This window comes from Musca domestica, unplaced genomic scaffold, assembly GCF_030504385.1.
Source record: "Musca domestica strain aabys unplaced genomic scaffold, Musca_domestica.polishedcontigs.V.1.1 117, whole genome shotgun sequence".
NCBI classification, from domain to species: Eukaryota; Metazoa; Arthropoda; class Insecta; order Diptera; family Muscidae; genus Musca; species Musca domestica.
Window position 1 is genome coordinate 540 of NW_026712147.1, and position 17,579 is coordinate 18,118.

At 35.2% G+C, this 17,579-nt stretch overlaps 1 long non-coding RNA gene across 1 annotated transcript in view; it reads right to left on the reverse strand.

Annotated features, from left to right (window-relative positions):
• Positions 1 to 688: 688 nt before the first annotated feature.
• Positions 689 to 17,579, reverse strand: part of LOC131807194 (uncharacterized) — an 84,912-nt gene continuing 68,021 nt past the window's right edge. Inside the window, exon 3 of the long non-coding RNA XR_009344314.1 lies at positions 689 to 749. This is a non-coding gene — a long non-coding RNA (uncharacterized LOC131807194). The remainder of the gene's footprint in view (positions 750 to 17,579) is intronic.

Genomic DNA, 17,579 nt, shown 5'->3' on the forward strand with positions numbered 1-17,579 from the left:
ACCTATTTATTTAGTTATAATTCATCGTTTCTTTCAAAATAAAGGAATTCTATACACGCTAAACTGAATGCCATAAAACTTAGCAAACCCCCGAATATTTTGAAGTTCTGAGGCGATTTCTGATATTAATAAAATTTGTTAAATTCCTAAGCTGTTGTTCATTTAAATCATGACCATATACTAAGTTTATATAAAACAACATTGTATTACCCCAAAATAAAATTCTACCAGTTTTATTTTAATAGTGGTTTTGGTGCAATAAAAACAATATGGAAATATTAAATAAATAAAATGTGTTGTTAGACTAATGAAATGAACTCTAAAAAAATGAGTAACAAAAGCGGAAATAAAAGAGGAAACGAAAAAAAAACGGACACCGGATAAAAGCAAAGCAAACCAACCAAACAATGAAACAAACGAAGTGAATTGAATGACGGCGAACAGTTGTTTGCTTTTGGCGGTGTCTGGGCTTTTATTCGGGGACTATGTTACAGGACTCTGGACTCCGTGTATGTTGGCGGAATGAATGTTCACGGAATGCCAGCAGGAACAACAAAACATTTCAAATTGAAACTAAAACCAAAAATACAAAACAACAGAATCTCTTACCCGTCGTTGGTCCAGCATAGGCTATGATTAAAGCTGTTAGCAGGAGTGAGCCTAACACCACACCGGCCACTAGGAGGGCACGTTTTGTGAGCAGACGGCAACACCATTGCGTGTTTGTCGGCCACCGCTGGATTCGCCACCTGCAACAATGCACAAAGAACAATAAGTCAAAAATGTAATAACAACAATTACAACAATAATATAAGAGTACATAAAAAGTCAACATCTGAGAGAATTTAATTAAATATTAATGGTCGGTTTTAATGCACCTGTGATATGAGATAGAGGGCATCAAATTGCCGGAAGGGTATTAAATAACACAGAATTGTTATTATTAAAGTCAATGAGGGTTTTTTGCGGAGCATACTGTAGAAATATTTAATTATCAAGATATGCAAAGTTCGATTATTTTCCAGAGGTCAGTACAGGCGTTACAAAGTTTTTTTTTTAAGCGTTCGAAAGCCTTCTATTGATTGAATGTCTTGTGAAGGCAGCCTGTTGACGGAAAACCTTTGGAGGGTCCGTATAAAGAAGACTTTCGAATGTCTTCTTCTTACAAATTACATTGGACCTTGTAATGGAATTCCGTAGACAAAAAAGCTTTTGGAGGTATTCGATGGAGCTTTTGGACTTTTCTGCCTGCAGAAGACTTAAACAAGACCGCGTAACGGTCTTACATAGAGAGAAAACCTTGTGGTATTATATGGACAGAAAACCTTGTGGACTTCTATACTAGACAGAAGACCTCGTGAAGGTTTCCACAGACAGAAGACCTAGTGAAGGTCTTATATAGATAGAAGACCTTTTGAAGGTCTTCTACAGTTATCTTTCTATAGAATAAATTCAGAGAGTCTTCTGTCTAAAGAAGAAGGTAGCATATATACAGAAGACCTTGTGAAGGTCTTTTATAGGCAGAAGACCTAGTAAAGGTCTTATATAGACAGAAGACCCGATGAAGGTCTTCTATAGACAAAAGACCCAATGAATGACTTCTATAGACAGAAGACATTGTGAAGCTCTTCTATAGACAGGTGACCTTGTGAAGACCTACTATAGACGGAAGACCTTGTGAAGGCATTCTATAGACTGAAGACCAAGTAAAGGTATTTTATAAACAAAAAGACCTCGTGGAGGTCTTTTACAGAGAGAAGACCTTAAAAAGATCTTCTGTAGACAGAAGACCTTGAAAAGATCTTCTGTAGACGGAAGACCTTGAAAAGATCTTCTGTAAACAGAAGACCTTGAAAAGTTCTTCTATAGACAGAAGATCTGGTGTAGTTTTTCTATAGGCAGAAGATATTGTGAAGGTCAGAAAGAAGATCTTGTGAAGGTCTTCTACTGTTATCTTTCTATAGAATAAATTCAGAAAGTCTTCTGTCTAAAGAAGAAGGTAGCATATAGACAGAAGACCTTGTGAAGGTTTTTTAAAGGTAAAAGACCTAGTAAAGATCTTATGTAGACAGAAGACCCAATGAAGGTCTTCTATAGACAGATGACCTTGTGAGGGCCTTCTATAGACGGAAGACCTTGTGAAGGCATTCTATTGACTAAAGACTAAGTAAAGCTCTTTTATAAACAGAAAGACCTCGTGGAGGTCTTTTACAGACAGAACACCTTAAGAAGATCTTCTGTAGACAGAAGACCTTAAAAAGATCTACTATAGACAGAAAACCTCGTGAAGGTCATCTATAGACAGGTCTTGTGAAAGTCGTCTATAATCATAAGACCTTGTAAAGGTCTTCTATAGAGAGAAGACCTTGTGAAGGTCATCTGCAGAAAAATACCGTGTTGAGGACTTCTATAGACATATGACCGTGTAAAAGTCTTTTGCAGAAAGAATTCTTTGATAAGAACTTCAGTAGACAGAAGACCTTGTGAAGGTCTTCTATAGACAAAAGATCTTGTTGATGTATGGTATAGACAGAAGACATTGTGAAGGTCTGCTGTAAAGAGAAGATTAAATATTTTTCTTTTTGAATTTAAATAATACATTTTTTATTACATTTATTTGTACACATTTTACCTGATAGAAAAGCACAATCATCCAAATCTGGATCATTTGTCATTTCGATACGTTCACGTCGCCAAACTTTCGAACCCCTTTGACCACCGCCAACGATCGAAATCTTAACGGGGCCACTACCGCTTTGTCTTCCTGCCAATACGTTCGATTAGACGTTTTGCTTAAACGCGACAATATTGCGGAATTTCGGATTTATTTTTGTTGCGAATAAAATTGAGATAAAAATTTTTCTTTTCGATTTTTTCGACACTTTCAATTTTAAAGACTATATACAAAAATTTGATTTTCCAATTATATTAGAAATGAAGAAATTAATTTTGCCAATAAAAATGATTTGAAGTTGTTGATTTCGTTGGTATTCTGTCAACACCACAAAATATAAATAATTGAAATATATACACCACAAAAATCGATTAAATGACAGGTTAACACATTTTGCCCCATAAATATACCCTAAGGATGTGTCAAAGCAAATCGCAACAAATTCCTCTGACCAACATGTATAAAGGGAAACACATTCAGGATATTTGTAAGTGTTTACTTTTTCCGCCGACCTGTCAAACTTATAAATTTAACAGCCCACCACAAATGTTGCCTTAGCATCTGTTGAAAGCCATAATGCTTATGTATTTTATCGTTCGCCCCAACGAAGCAGAAACGAAATCAAACTTTATCGATGAATTTCAGCAAGAAAAATCTCATCCTACGATTCTGCTCGGCTCGATGATTGCACAGGAAAATTTATCGTCTACAAAACTTTAGTAGGAAAAGCAGCAGCATCCAACAGATGTAGCTAACCAAGTAAATAAGAGGAAAGAAAAGAGACAACCTCAAAGGACTCCTTGCTACGGCAATAATCAAAATAATAATAATTTATAACAGCGAAACCACCAACCTACCAACCAACCAAGAAGACAACCCTCAAAGGAGAATTTTGTATATCATGTTTTACGAATTAAGGAGCAACTTTGTTACCTTTCGTCCCAAGTCATAAACATTTTTATTTACCTTTTTCTTTTATTTTTATACCCTCCACCATACTATGGAGGGTATATTAACTTTGTCATTCCGTTTGTAACTCCTCGAAATACTCATATCAGACCCAACAAAGTATATATATTCTTGATCAGCGTAAAATTCTAAGTCGATTTAGCGATGTCCGTCTGTCTGTCTGTCTGTCTGTCCGTCTGTCTGTCTGTTGTAATCACGCTATCTTTCGAATGAATTGAGATAGATGGCTAAAATTTTGCACACATGTTTATTTTTCCAGTAGGCAGGCTAAGTTCGTAAATGGGCCATGTACGTCCACGTTTTCATATAGCCCCCATATAACGGTACCTCCCTATATTCGATATTTTGATGATTTTAGCGATATTATTCACGAGAATTGTTTCAAATTTGGTATTTGAAGTTCAAAATAGATACTACACCCTAAGACGGAAAATTGTCTGTGCAGATCCACGTCTTCGTATAGCCCCGATATAACGGTACCTCCCGATATTCGGTTTTTTCGATGATTGTAGCGTCATTATTCACGGGAATTGTTTCAAATTTGGTATTTGAAGTTCAAAATGGATACTACACCCTAAGACAGAAAATTGTCTGTGCAGGTCCACGTCTTCATATAGCCCCCATATAACGGTACCTCCCTATATTCGGTATTTTGATGATTTTAGCGACATTATTCACCGGAATTGTTTCAAAATTGGTATTTGAAGTTCGTTATAGGAACTACAGTCTGTGACAGAAAATTGTCTGTGCGGGTCCAGGTCTTCGTATAAGCCCCATATATCAGTACCTCCCTATATTCGGTATTTTGACGATTTTAGGTACAATACCCACTGAAGTTGTTTGAGATGTGGAATTTGAAGTTCGTAATAGATGATACAGTCTGTGACAGAAAATTGTCTATGCTGGTCCAGGTCTTCTCACAGCTCCAATTTAACGGCACCTCCTTATATACGATATTTTGATGATTTTAGCTACATTATTCGCCGTTTATTTCAAGTTTCGAATTTGCTTAATGGCTTATGACAAACAATGCCTATGTATGTCCACGTCGTATAGACCCCAATATAACGGCTATATTCGGTATTTTTAAAATTTTAAAAGAATTTTTTAAGGATTTTATTTTTTAAAAATTTCCAAATTCGTTGAAAATGGTGGAGGGTATTAAAAGTTCGGCCCGGCCGAACTTACTGCTTTTTAACTTGTTTTTTTTTTGTCTACTTTCCTCTGAAGTCACTTAATTTTTTAAGAATTTTCGGAATACGTTTTTGTAACAGTGGTTGTTATTGGAAAGCATTTATCAAAAATATATCGCTCATTTAATATGACTACAGAAACACTTATTTGCAAAAATGTGACCAGATACCAGTGATAAATTTCTGTGTAAAATCAAGCATGTATTTAAATATATAGTTTTGTTGATGTATTTCCAAACGTCTTATTAAACAAGTAAGCAATGGCTATAGGTGTGCTGGCCAACCAAGTGATACCCTACAACAGCAAAATATGTTGAAACCCCCCTTATACCCAAATACATTTTGGAAGAATTCGCTTTTGAAATAACATCATAGAGCCCTACCCAGATGTTACCCTTAGCTTTTTGATCAGGAGAATTTTCCCAATATTTACGTACTCCCTCGTGTTGTAAGATATTCAAAACAATTTCACACGAATGATGTAGTCCATTTTACAGCTAAATATGGTCCAATGGTCATTCAAAATGATGGACTTCTGCCCTGGCCTCTGTCTTAACTCTCTTCTCACACAAAATTCCGTGTCGATTGGTTTTCAATTGTGACCTGTAGAGCGACTGCAAAATATGGAACATTTTTGAACCCCTAATGTACAAAGCAATAGGCTTTTATTCTGACCCTGATCTACCCCCATGCAAAATTTCGTGAGGCTCGGACGATAATTGCGACATGTATATAATACCCTCAATAAATAGTGTTGCGAGGTGTAGGAAAACTTTATAAAATTTACAATTCAAAATTGTTCATTCAACAATTGAAAAGATGTTACAAAAAATATTCACATATCATATTTTTACTCGATTTTTTTTAGATTTTATCCTTTCCAGGCAAGAGACCATTACAAAAAAAAAAAAAAAACGGATCAGACACAGCTATAGCTCCGAAATATATGTGTTGACCTTTCTTTACTGGTTGAGTAAAAAAACAGTTAAGTTCGGCCGTAGAAGGAACTTGACAAAATTCGTGGACAATTCCCCTCAAAGGAAAACCTTTATGCGGAGGATAACGAAGATATGGTCCTGCATATACAATATATTTCAAAGTACCCATTACGGACTTTAAACACGAAATTTGAAATAATTCCGGTAAAAAAAGTGTATCTAATATCCTCAAACTTGAAACAATTCCGGTTAATAATGCCGCTAATATCAGCACAATCATCCAAATCTGGATCATTTGTCATTTCGATACGTTCACGTCGCCAAACTTTCGAACCCCTTTGACCACCGCCAACGATCGAAATCTTAACGGGGCCACTACCGCTTAGTCTTCCTGCCAATACGTTCGATTAGACGTTTTGCTTAGACGTTTTGCTTCCAAATATAGGGAAGTGTCTTTATATGTGGGCTATATGTAGACGTGGACCTACTTAGAAAAATTTTCCGTCATGGGTTGTAATTCCCATTTCGGGCTTCAAATGACAAATTTAAAACAATTCCGGTGAATAGTGTTCTAAAAATCATTAGAATGCCCAATATCGGGAGGTATCGTTATATGGGGGCAATTTTTTGTCATAGGCTGTAGTACCCATTACGAACTTTAAATACGAAATTGTAAACCATTCCGGTAAAAAATGTCGCTAAAATCATCAAAATAGCGAATATTGGGGGTAAAGTTGTATGGGTCGATTCGATATCGTATAGATTATAGACAAATCTCTCCCTGGAGGTAACGTACTAAGAAGGAGTTCATTGTGTGGATTTTCAGACAATTTAATTGAAAAATTTGGCTATAATAATCAAAATACTGAATATCGGGAGTTACCGTTATATGGGAGATATACGATATCGCAAACCTATATTGACAATTCTCTTTCAGGGTGTAAAGTACTCTCAAAGAACTCCTTGTGTAGAATTTCAGACAATTCAATTGAGTAATGTGGCTAAAATCATAAAATACCGAATATCGGGGAGTACCGTTATACGATATCGAGGACCGATAAAGTGCATCTTCGAACTTGACCTACCTGCAGACAAAAGACTAATCTGTGAAAAAATTTAGCTTCCTACCTTAGTTCGTTTTGACTCTAGCGTTATTACAACAGATGCACAGATGTACGGAGGGAAGGCGCTAAATCGTCTTAAATTTTTACGCTGATCAGGAATAAATAATGATAATTTCGAAGAGTTACAAATTAATTTATTACTATTAGCTGGTATTATATAATGCCCAGAACTGTAAAGCTTTTAGTGAATGACATTCTTGACGATGAGAGACAAAATAAGTCAGATTTTTAGAAATTTATTTTTTAAGATAAAGATAGATAATACAAGAATTAAATTAGAGATTCAACAAAAAAAACTTGGTTGTACATTTTGTGTATCAGAAAAAGGGAAACAGATTTTCCAAATTTTTCAAACTTTGGGCTAAGTAGACGTTTTTTTGGAAATCGTATACTCAGGGTACCAATAATATGATCGGATATTCTTATTAATGTGTATCGGATAATCAATGAAAAGTTCAAACTTTTTGAATGCGTACTTTTCGACAAACAAGTAAAAAATCGCCGTTGGAAATATAATTTCAAAATTAAAAAAAAAAATCCATTGAAAAATGCCGCTATAACTTTAAAAAATCGAAATATCAGTTGTTCCATTATTATGGGGCAACAGAAAAAACGCGGAACTCTACAGCCAATTATCTGCCAAAGAGAATGGTGCCTACGTGCCAAGGACAAAGTTTGAGATAATTCTGTTGAAAAACTTAGCTCAAATCATTAAAATACCGAATATTGGCAGGTACCATTATATGGGGACTATACGAAGACGTGGATCTGTACAGGGTGAGATGAAAAAACTGCAACCAACTTCAGACTGCTGTCACTCGTCCGAGAGCTGTTAAAATTATTCCAGTAACAGCTCATTATATTGTTTACAAGCGTATAAAAGCATTTTCGAGAGAATTTTCCAGAAAAAAGTTATTTGTGATGGAATTCAAGCGTGATAGTGTCATTTCTTTATATTTGGCTGGAAAACCACAAGTGGCTATCGTTAGAGAACTCCAACATTTAAATGTGAATAAATCTTTTGTGTCTCGTAACATCGCTCGTTACCGTGATACTGGTAGCGAAAAAAACAGCAACATCAGCAGGAATGGTTCGGAAAGTAAAGAAGCGACTTGATCGAAACGAGTCGCAGTGGCCGAATAATGGCTAGTGAGCTTAACATATCGCAGTATTCCATGCGGCAAATATTGATCAATTAAATCGGGGTAATGCCATTGAAATTCCAAAAATTACAAGAACTTACACCGCTACAGAAAGAAAATATACTCAAAAGAGCTAATGAGTTGCTTCACGTGGCCGAAAGTGGTGAACTGCCGAATTTGGTTTTCTCCAATGAGAAAACATTCGTTGTCCAGCATTTTATTAACAAACAAAATGATCGTGTTTACTTGCCAAAGAGGTCAGCTGAAAATGTGCACCTTCGGTTGGCCACCAGAATTCAAGCGCCGGCCATGGTAATGGTGTGGGTCTTAAATGTATGTTTCGCAGCGATACAAAAGGAATGAGAATGAGGACTTAATGTACAAAGTATACTATTTGCAAATGTATTTTTTATTCTTCATATTGAAAGTGCTGATAATCCGCATAGATTTGGATACAGCAACCAAATATAGATTAAATCCAATCAAACTGTTAAATGTACACCGAAGGCATATTATCTTCTCGACCAGATGCTAAAATTATTCCAGTGACAGCTGATTATATTGCATACAAGCGTACAAAAGCATTTTGTTGAGAATTTTCCAGAAAAAAATGTATACACTTATGTGTGTACACTTATTAGTGTACGACCTAGCAATATTACTTGTACATAATTTAAATAATAATGCATTTTTATTTTTAATTCCATCTCAACATATGGAAATATATTTTGCAAACCAAATCCATTTGTATAATTTCCAATTAAATAAATATTTTTTTTTCAGGATATCCTACAATCAACAACAATGTGCCTGATTTTTCATAAACATTAAGATTTAATGCTGTCGCATGCCATGCAAAATGGAACGAACGTTTGTCAATAATCCAATTCCCTTGAACTCTGCCTGCGGCACGCACTGTAAACACGAAAAACCAGAAGACGAAGAAGAAAAAAGGAAAAAAGTAACCGACAAAAAAACGGAACAAAAAGAAAATCATAGTTAATTCAAAATATACAAAACCCATACACTCACACAAAGCCATCTCGCACACACGGACACAATCTCCACAATTGCGAAACACGTGCTGCTTGTTAAAAGACATGGCTGGCTATATTGGTAGGAAATTCAAACAACGTTTATTTTTGGTGGCATAGAAATATTCAGAATAAAGGAGCAGCAGCCCGCCATAGACATGAATGTTTGTCTGGCAGGCTGGCTGGCTGTCTGTCTGCCTGTATGGGTGACTGTGTTGGGTGTCTGGCAATCAGCCAAGCCAAACCAAGTAAACCAGACGGCAAGTATTACTCCCAAAAAATGAAAAAGAAACCCCCTCCCCTCTCGACAGAAGGCAGGAATGTCTCGCAAGAGACAAACCCGGCCAACTGAGGCTGACTACAGTGGCAAAAATACACACACACTCACCCATACACTCAGACAAAGACACAATCATTATTTAAGCCATCAAGTTGAATAAAAATCCTGGTCTCAGCCGTTTTGTTTCCCCGTCCCCGATGTCGGCAACCCTTGACGCCTTTTTCCGCATTTTAATGTTTATGTGTCTATGGCTGTTTCAGACAGACAAACTTAGGGAGGCGTTAGAAGGGTAATTCATATCGTAATAGTGTCAGCCACTCAGACAGTGAGACCGGCATAAAACGTCAGCATCGAAGTGATTCTGTCGGTGGGTATAAATGAATATTATATATTGATGATCGTTATGTCATGATAATTAGGAGGCCAATATTGAAGAGGGTTCTCGTGCTCTCAAATTAGGCATGGTAGATAGGTGTTACAGTAAACGCAAGGATATTATTGTAAATAGGAAAATAATAAAATATTTTCAAAGTTCATAGTTAGAACGGAACGTCCGTTATATGTGAAATGCTACGTTATGGTGGAGATATTAAGTTTTTGGAGTACATTTCATATTAGTTTGAAGTTCTCAGAGTTGTGAAGGAGTGGTCCAATATTGTCCATTTCGCACCTGATCTAAGTCTGATATAAATATTACAACGTACCAGATTTAGACTGCATTAACTAGTTCATTCAATTTATATTAAAAATGTTGCATGTGCGTGGGGTACCAGATATAATGGACCGAAATGTTCCTGTTCATGTTAATAAAATCATGTGTTGCTAAAAATTTGAAGAAAATCAAAAATTTATTTCAATTTAATGCAAATCAAAATTTAAGCCAATTGTAAGGGAGAAACCAGAAGGAGTTGGGCGACATATTCCATATCCACTGGTTGAGGGAAATATTTAAATTGAACAAGTTGAAAAGAATCACTGACTTGTTTCGCAAGTTATGAGAGGTAGGGGAGGTACCAGAAGGGGTGGGCCAATATGTTTACTAAATCACACCAGATCAGGGAATCGAATGGATTCCAGGGAATCGAATGGTTACTTCGCATCTTATGAGCGTTTTGTTATCCTTAATTTTTAACCCTTCGTGGGGGAAGTACCAGAATCTTGTGTTAGTACAAATATTGGGATGTGTGAAATTTTAATATAATCGGATCGGAAATTTTACCCTTTGTGGGGGGGAGGTACCAGAAAAATCGGGCTGCCATACACGATCTTGACAACAGTTTTTATACCCTACACCACAAGGTGGTCAGGGTATTATGTCTTTGTGCATGTGCCCAAGGACGAACCCTATTGAAATTGGAGATGATCGGTAAAAATTTAGATATAGCTCCCATATATATCTTCGTCCGATTTGCCTTTTATTGTGCACCAAACGTGTAATATCAGCCCGAATAGTGTGGAATTTTGCACATACAACCAAATTAGGCCTGAAAATAAGTATGCCAAATTTTATCGAAATCGGTTCAGATATAGCTATAGCTCCCATATATATTGTTCATCCGATTTGTTATTTTTGTCCTCCGCAGCCGTAATATGCACTCTGTAACAACAATATTTGGGGAAATATATCAAATGCAGCTCAGAAATACCTTTGCCAAATTTTATCGAGATCGGTCAGATTTGGATATAGCTCCCATATATACTTCGTCCGATTTGCCATTATTGTGCACCAAACGTCTAATGTTTGTCCAAATGGGATGGAATTTGGCACATAAGACCGAATTTAGTCTAGAAGGTAGTATGTCAAATTTGGTAAAGATCGGTTTAGATATAGTTATAGCTTCCCATATATATTGTTCATCCGATTTATTGTATTTGTTACCCACAGCCGTAATATGCACTCCGTAACAACGATATTCAGGGAAATATATCAAATACAGCTCAGAAATATCTTTGCCAAATTTTATCGAGATCGGTTCAGATTTGGATATAGTTCCCATAAATATTTTATCCGATTTCAAATTAATTCGCACCAAATGGGCAATACAAGTCCGAATTTAAAAGATACAAATGCTTCGGCATATTTAGTCCTTTGAACTTTAAATTACAATTATAACCGCAGCGTGTATGATTGAATTCTCCCATAAAAACTTTTAATTATTAAGTGGAGCTCAACTAAATTAGCAAAGTGGTGTAGGGTATCACAAAATCGGCCCGCCCGACTTTAGGACTTTCTTTACTGGTTAAAAATATTAAATATAGAATTTTCAGATTAAATGAAACCTTATGCAATTGAAATGAAATCATTTGCAGCGGGAATGAAACCTTTTGCAACCGAAATGAAACTTTTTGAAAATCAAATGAAACTTTTAGATTTATAGAAGGAAAAATAGCAAAACGTTTTTATTTTTAGTAGGTTTAAAATTAAATCAATTAATTATAACTAATATATAGTTAAAGACAAAATTTTTATTGATTATTAATATTTACATTTTTTAATATTTCTTAAATTTTCAGTTGTTGTAATAACAAATGGTTCTTTATTGATTTTATATATAAAATACTTCCATATTATTAAATTCCAAAAGCTTAACGCTAAAAAGAGAAATTTAAACAAATTTTGGCCTTTATAGGTATGGACCGGACTGAAATGCGATATTAAGCTTTACTACAATGTTTTATAGTTATAGTATACTATTAATCGTACCCAATAAAGAATTGATTATGGAGATGGCAGTCTTGCTATGCGGGCTATTGAATGGTTCGCAATATCGCCTACTTAATGTAATGCTTTGTTGAAATATCCCGGTATCATTTTCAATACCAAATATCCTAGACACAATACAATGTTGTGCCAAATTTCAAAGCTCTACATTACGTTTCATCTCAATATCGTGATTTCAACAGACAGACAGGTGGACATCATTAAATCATCTTTGATCATAGTTGCATATACTTTATGGGGTCTACGACGAATATTTGGAGGTGTTACAAACAGAATTTAATATAACCTTCTTTCCATGGACGAAGTTATAAAAAGGTATGTAGTTCGGGTATTTTGGAGAAAAGACCTTAAAAACTTTTTTTTTTTAAAAAAAGGTTTCATTTCGGTTGCAAAATGTTTCATTTCCACTGCAAAAGGTTTCATTTCCGCTGCAAATGGTTTAATTTCAATTGCAAAAGGTTTCATTTCATATGAAATGTTATATATTTGAAGCAATCGGTCTCTTATTTCATATTTTGTAAGTTACATAATTATTCCAAATACTGACCCTTTGTGGGGGAATTACTTGATGGAGTGGGTCGATATTGCCAGTTTTCGCACCTTAAATAGCACTTACAAAATGATTGGGATTTGATAAGTTTGCACTTCTTTCAAAGAAGTAAATCATATTCTTGATAATGTTGACATTTTATGGGGGAGTTATCCGATATTGCCCATCTCCAAACTAGATCTAAGTTTGATAATAATATTAAGATGTACCAAGTTGGGGCCAAAATAGATGCTCCCTTCGAGAGTTATCGTGCGTTCCTGCCAGCCAGACGGACGGACGGACGGAGACCCCTTAATCGACTCCAAATATCCTGAAACGGATAGTGTATAAAACAGATATTTCAATGAGGCACGTTTTGGCCGCAACATATGATATATACCCTCAGTAGTAATTAAATACCTTGTATTAACAAACGTATAGATTTGGAATTACCAAGAAAGTGCGAAAACTAAATTCGGTATTAAGTGAATGGATCTGAGGTCTGACCCCAGTCACTGTAATTGATTATAGTTAAGATTTTGGAAGTGGTACAGTACGTAAAGTACAAGATGGTATACAATTTGATATTTGGTGAGGCTCAACGCTTGAGAATGAGGTTCGAGTATAGAATAGAAAACGAGATAGAATTGTGAAAATTAGTATAAAGGAGGTCGGAGTTTATTTTTTTTTTTATTTGACATGTACTGTAGGAGAAGATCTAGAATTGTGTGAATACTAGGATCAGTGTGAGTGTGAAGTAACTTAATGGGGGTGGGTTTGGTTAAATTTATATTTTTCTTAAAAGTCTTGAGTAATTGACTGATTGACTGACTGGATGATTCTTCAACAACCAGACGAAACGGCTGAAGCTAGAATCTTGAAATTGTGGGTGACGGTCACTCTTGTTCCGAAGGTGTCAGATAAGACTGGGTTTTTGGACATTCATGCTAAGACAGATCGAAAATTACTAAAAGGTATAGAACTCTTAAACTTGGGATGAGGGTCACTGATGGAGTACCAAAGGGTTTTTGCAAATTAGTATTGGTATTATGTAAACGAATAGATCTAAAAACCTGAAACTTGATATGAGAATCAAGTTTGGAAAGAAAGATTGATATATGAAGGCGGCTTTGGTTTTGGTGTACTAAGTGTGCGAGTTTGGTTTACGGTGAACGGATGAATCTGAAAATTTCTATTGGGGTCCCTGTTGGTGGTAGGTTTGTGATAGAGAGGCGGTTTTGAAAATATGCACTACAAGTGCACGAAAAGTACAAAACAGTACCATATTTGGTACTATTTGTATTGGGTGAACAGATAGTACTTAAAATCTGAAATTTGGAATTAGGGTGGCTGTTCATCCGTAGCCTGAACATATGGAGGTGGTTTTGGAAGTACCATAGTTGTACGAAAAGCACTAAATAGTATTAAATTTGATATTGGGTAAGGCGATGGGGCTGAAATCTTCAAAATTATTTTTGAGCTCTGTATTGGTATCTGTTTTTGAGATATGGAGGTGATTTGGGAAATGTGTACTATAGTTGTACCAAAAGTACTAAATTAAAAAAAAGTACTAATTAAATTAAATTTAGTATTGGGCTGAAATCCTCAAATTTCATTTTTAAATACCCGTTGATACTTCAACTGTACGAAACGGACTGAAACTACTTATATTGGTATTGGGTGAAAACAATGAATTTGATATGGATGAAACCGGATGGACGGATATTTGTGTCTGTAGTTGAGAGAAGGAGGTGATTTTGAAAATGTGTTCTATGAACTTACGAAAATAGCAAAATGCTACAAAATGTGCTGTGGGCTCTTAGGATAGAGATGGATATCAGAAATTTGATATTGAGCTGTCTGCTGGTATCTCAAAATGAGATGTGGAGAAGGTTTTTAAAATATGTACTATAATTGTACGAAAAATATTAAATTGCACTTTGTTTGGTATTGGGTAAAGGGACAGGTCTGGAATCCTGAAATTGTATATGGATGTCACTGTTGATGTCTGTTGTTGAGAGAACATATGATTTTCTAATGTGTACTATATGGTACTAAATTTAGTAATGGGGAAATTACAAAGTTGAAATCCCGAAATTTGATATTGGGCCCAGGGTCGGTTTCTAATTTTTACGTATGAAAAAAAATTTTATGTGGGTCCATTGTGCAATGGTTTCACTAATATCCTCCTCGGTTAACTTTAAAATAAAAGATTTTGAAGACTTTTTGGTAAAAGGTACACATTTTCCTATTATTTTCCTATTATTCTTTCCGAAAAAGGAAAAATCTAGAATATTGTATGTAAAACCTTGGAAGTCTGAATGCTAAGTACGATGTATGAAGTTTTGATTCAGAAAAGGGGTCAACCTAAAAAATTGTGCATTTTGAGTAATAACAAGTTAAACAGCTGTAAGTTCGGCCGGGCCGAACTTTGAATACCCTCCACCATTTGAAAAGAATTTGGAAATTTTCAAAAAATAAGATCCATAAAAAATTCTGCTACAACTACATAGGCATTGTCGAACTTTGAATACCATCCACCATTTGGAAAGAATTTGGAGATTTTCAAAAAATAAAATCCTTTAAAAATTCTGTTAAAATTTTAAAAATACCGAATATAGCCGTTATATTGGGGTCTATACGACGTGGACCTACATAGGCATTGTTTGTCATAAGCATTGCCATATTCAAATTCGAAACTTGAAATAAACGGCGAATAATGTAGCTAAAATCATCAAAATATCGTATTTAGGCAGATACCGTTATATCGGAGCTGTGCGAAGACCTGGACCAGCACAGACAATTTTCTGTCATAGGCTGTAGCATTCAACTCGTGTACCTAAACTCGTAAAAATACCGAATATAGGGAGGTACTGAAATATGGGGCTTGTACGAAGACCTGGAGCTGCATAGACAATTTTCTGTCATAGGCTGTAGTATCGATTACGAACTATAAATACGTAATTTGAAACATTTCCGGTTAATAATGTAGCTAAAATCATCAAAATATTGAATATATTGAGGTACCGGTATTGAGGACCTGCACAATTTTCTGTCTTATGCTGTAGTATTCATTTCGAACTTCAAATACCAAATTTGAAACAATTCCGGTGGATAGTGTCGCCAAAATCATCAAAATACCGAATATCCGGAGGTACCGTTATATGGAGGCTATATAAAAACGTGGACCTACATGGCCCATTTACGAAATTAACCTGCCTACTGGAAAAATAAACATGTGTGCAAAATTTACAACTTACAAACGGAATGACAAAGTTAATATAAACAGCTAAACTAACGCATAAACCTGAAATAGAACTTAAAACAACTTGCATATTTTCTCTAAAAATATCATCAATAAATATAAATCTTTAAAAGTTTATCAAACAAAATTTAACAAATTTTTACCAACATATCATAAACTGAACTGTTTGATAAATAACCAACAAAAATAATGTGGAAATGTGTTTTGGAATGAATCATCCATTTGAATTTAGTTTATAGTTTCCATCTGTTATTTTCCTCTTTGTTTTGTTTTTCATGATTTTTTCGCATATATTTTTTTTATATCCTTGCTCTTGTCCTTTCAATTCAATGTCGTGTTGAATGGGTGTTTTTGTTTTTGTTTTGTTTATATTTCATAATAACAACAACGCGCCATTCCCGGCAAAATAGGCCTTTAGGGATTTGTTCAACAGCGAAAAATGCCGGTGGTTATTTATGCCAACCTTCTTCCATCACAACATTTCTGGCTGGTGCTGGACCTTTGGCGGGAATGAAAAAATCGGAGTCAAATATGAGAAAAAGGTGGCTTTTAATTGTGTTTGGGAAATTGCATTACTCGTCGTTACGACAGATAACGGGCAAAATAGAGGCAATAACAAATAAAACAAAAATGGAAATGTAGCCGGAACAAAAAAAAGAATCACAAAAACAACCAAAAAACACGTCCTGTGTCTGAGCTGTGTCCAATAGACTGGCTGTGTCCCAACCAAACTGAACTGAACCCATGACAAAGGCAGGCTGACTGGCTGCATGGATACTTACAAATAAAAGCCGGGCGTTTTGTTGCTGTTGTTTGTTTTTAACCCAGCTTTAGTTTCAAGTGTTAATTATATATAATTTTGTATATTCTGCACCAAAAATGGGGATTATGCTGCAGAGTTTGTTTTTCCTTTTTTTTTTCTCTGACTGTCTGTCTAGCACTGAACGTCATTTAAAGCAAAATTCGAAAAAAAATAACAAAACTCAGGAGGCCTATTTGGCTTTGAAACAAGATTGTAATTTAACTTGGAAATTTGTTTAATTAAATTGCCTTTATTTGGGGAAGGGGTTTAAGTAGTGACGCTTGCCAACCATGAATGGCATTTAAGTATCCTTCATGGCAGACAAACTAAAAATTTCTTTGTGGGAGTATACAATGCCTCTGTCTGTTGCAATTTGGCAGCCAATTGAATTACGTTGTCGGTAGCTAATTTCATAAACGATAATTGAAATGAATTTCTAAGAAAAGATAGATAGTTTCATGATGGAACTTCATCAAGATTTATTGTTAATTTATTATTTTATTAATTTAAAATGTTAGTATGTGACACGGGAATCAACTATGCTATTCATATATTGCTTAAAATTAACCTTCTATGATAAACAAGTTAAAAAGCAATAAGTTCGGCCGGGCCGAACTATGAATACCCTTCACCATTTTGAACGAATTTCAAAATTTTCAAAAAATAAAATCCGTTAAAAATTCTATTAAAATCTTAAAAATACCGAATAAAGCCGTTATATTGGGGTATACACGACGTGGACCTACATAGACATTGTTTGTTATAAGCCATTACCACATTTAAATTCGAATCTTGAAATAAGCGGTGAATAATCTAGCTAAAATCATAAACATACCGTATATAGGGAGGTACCGTTATATCGGAGCTCTGCAAAGACCTGGACCTGCATAGAGAATTTTCTGTCACA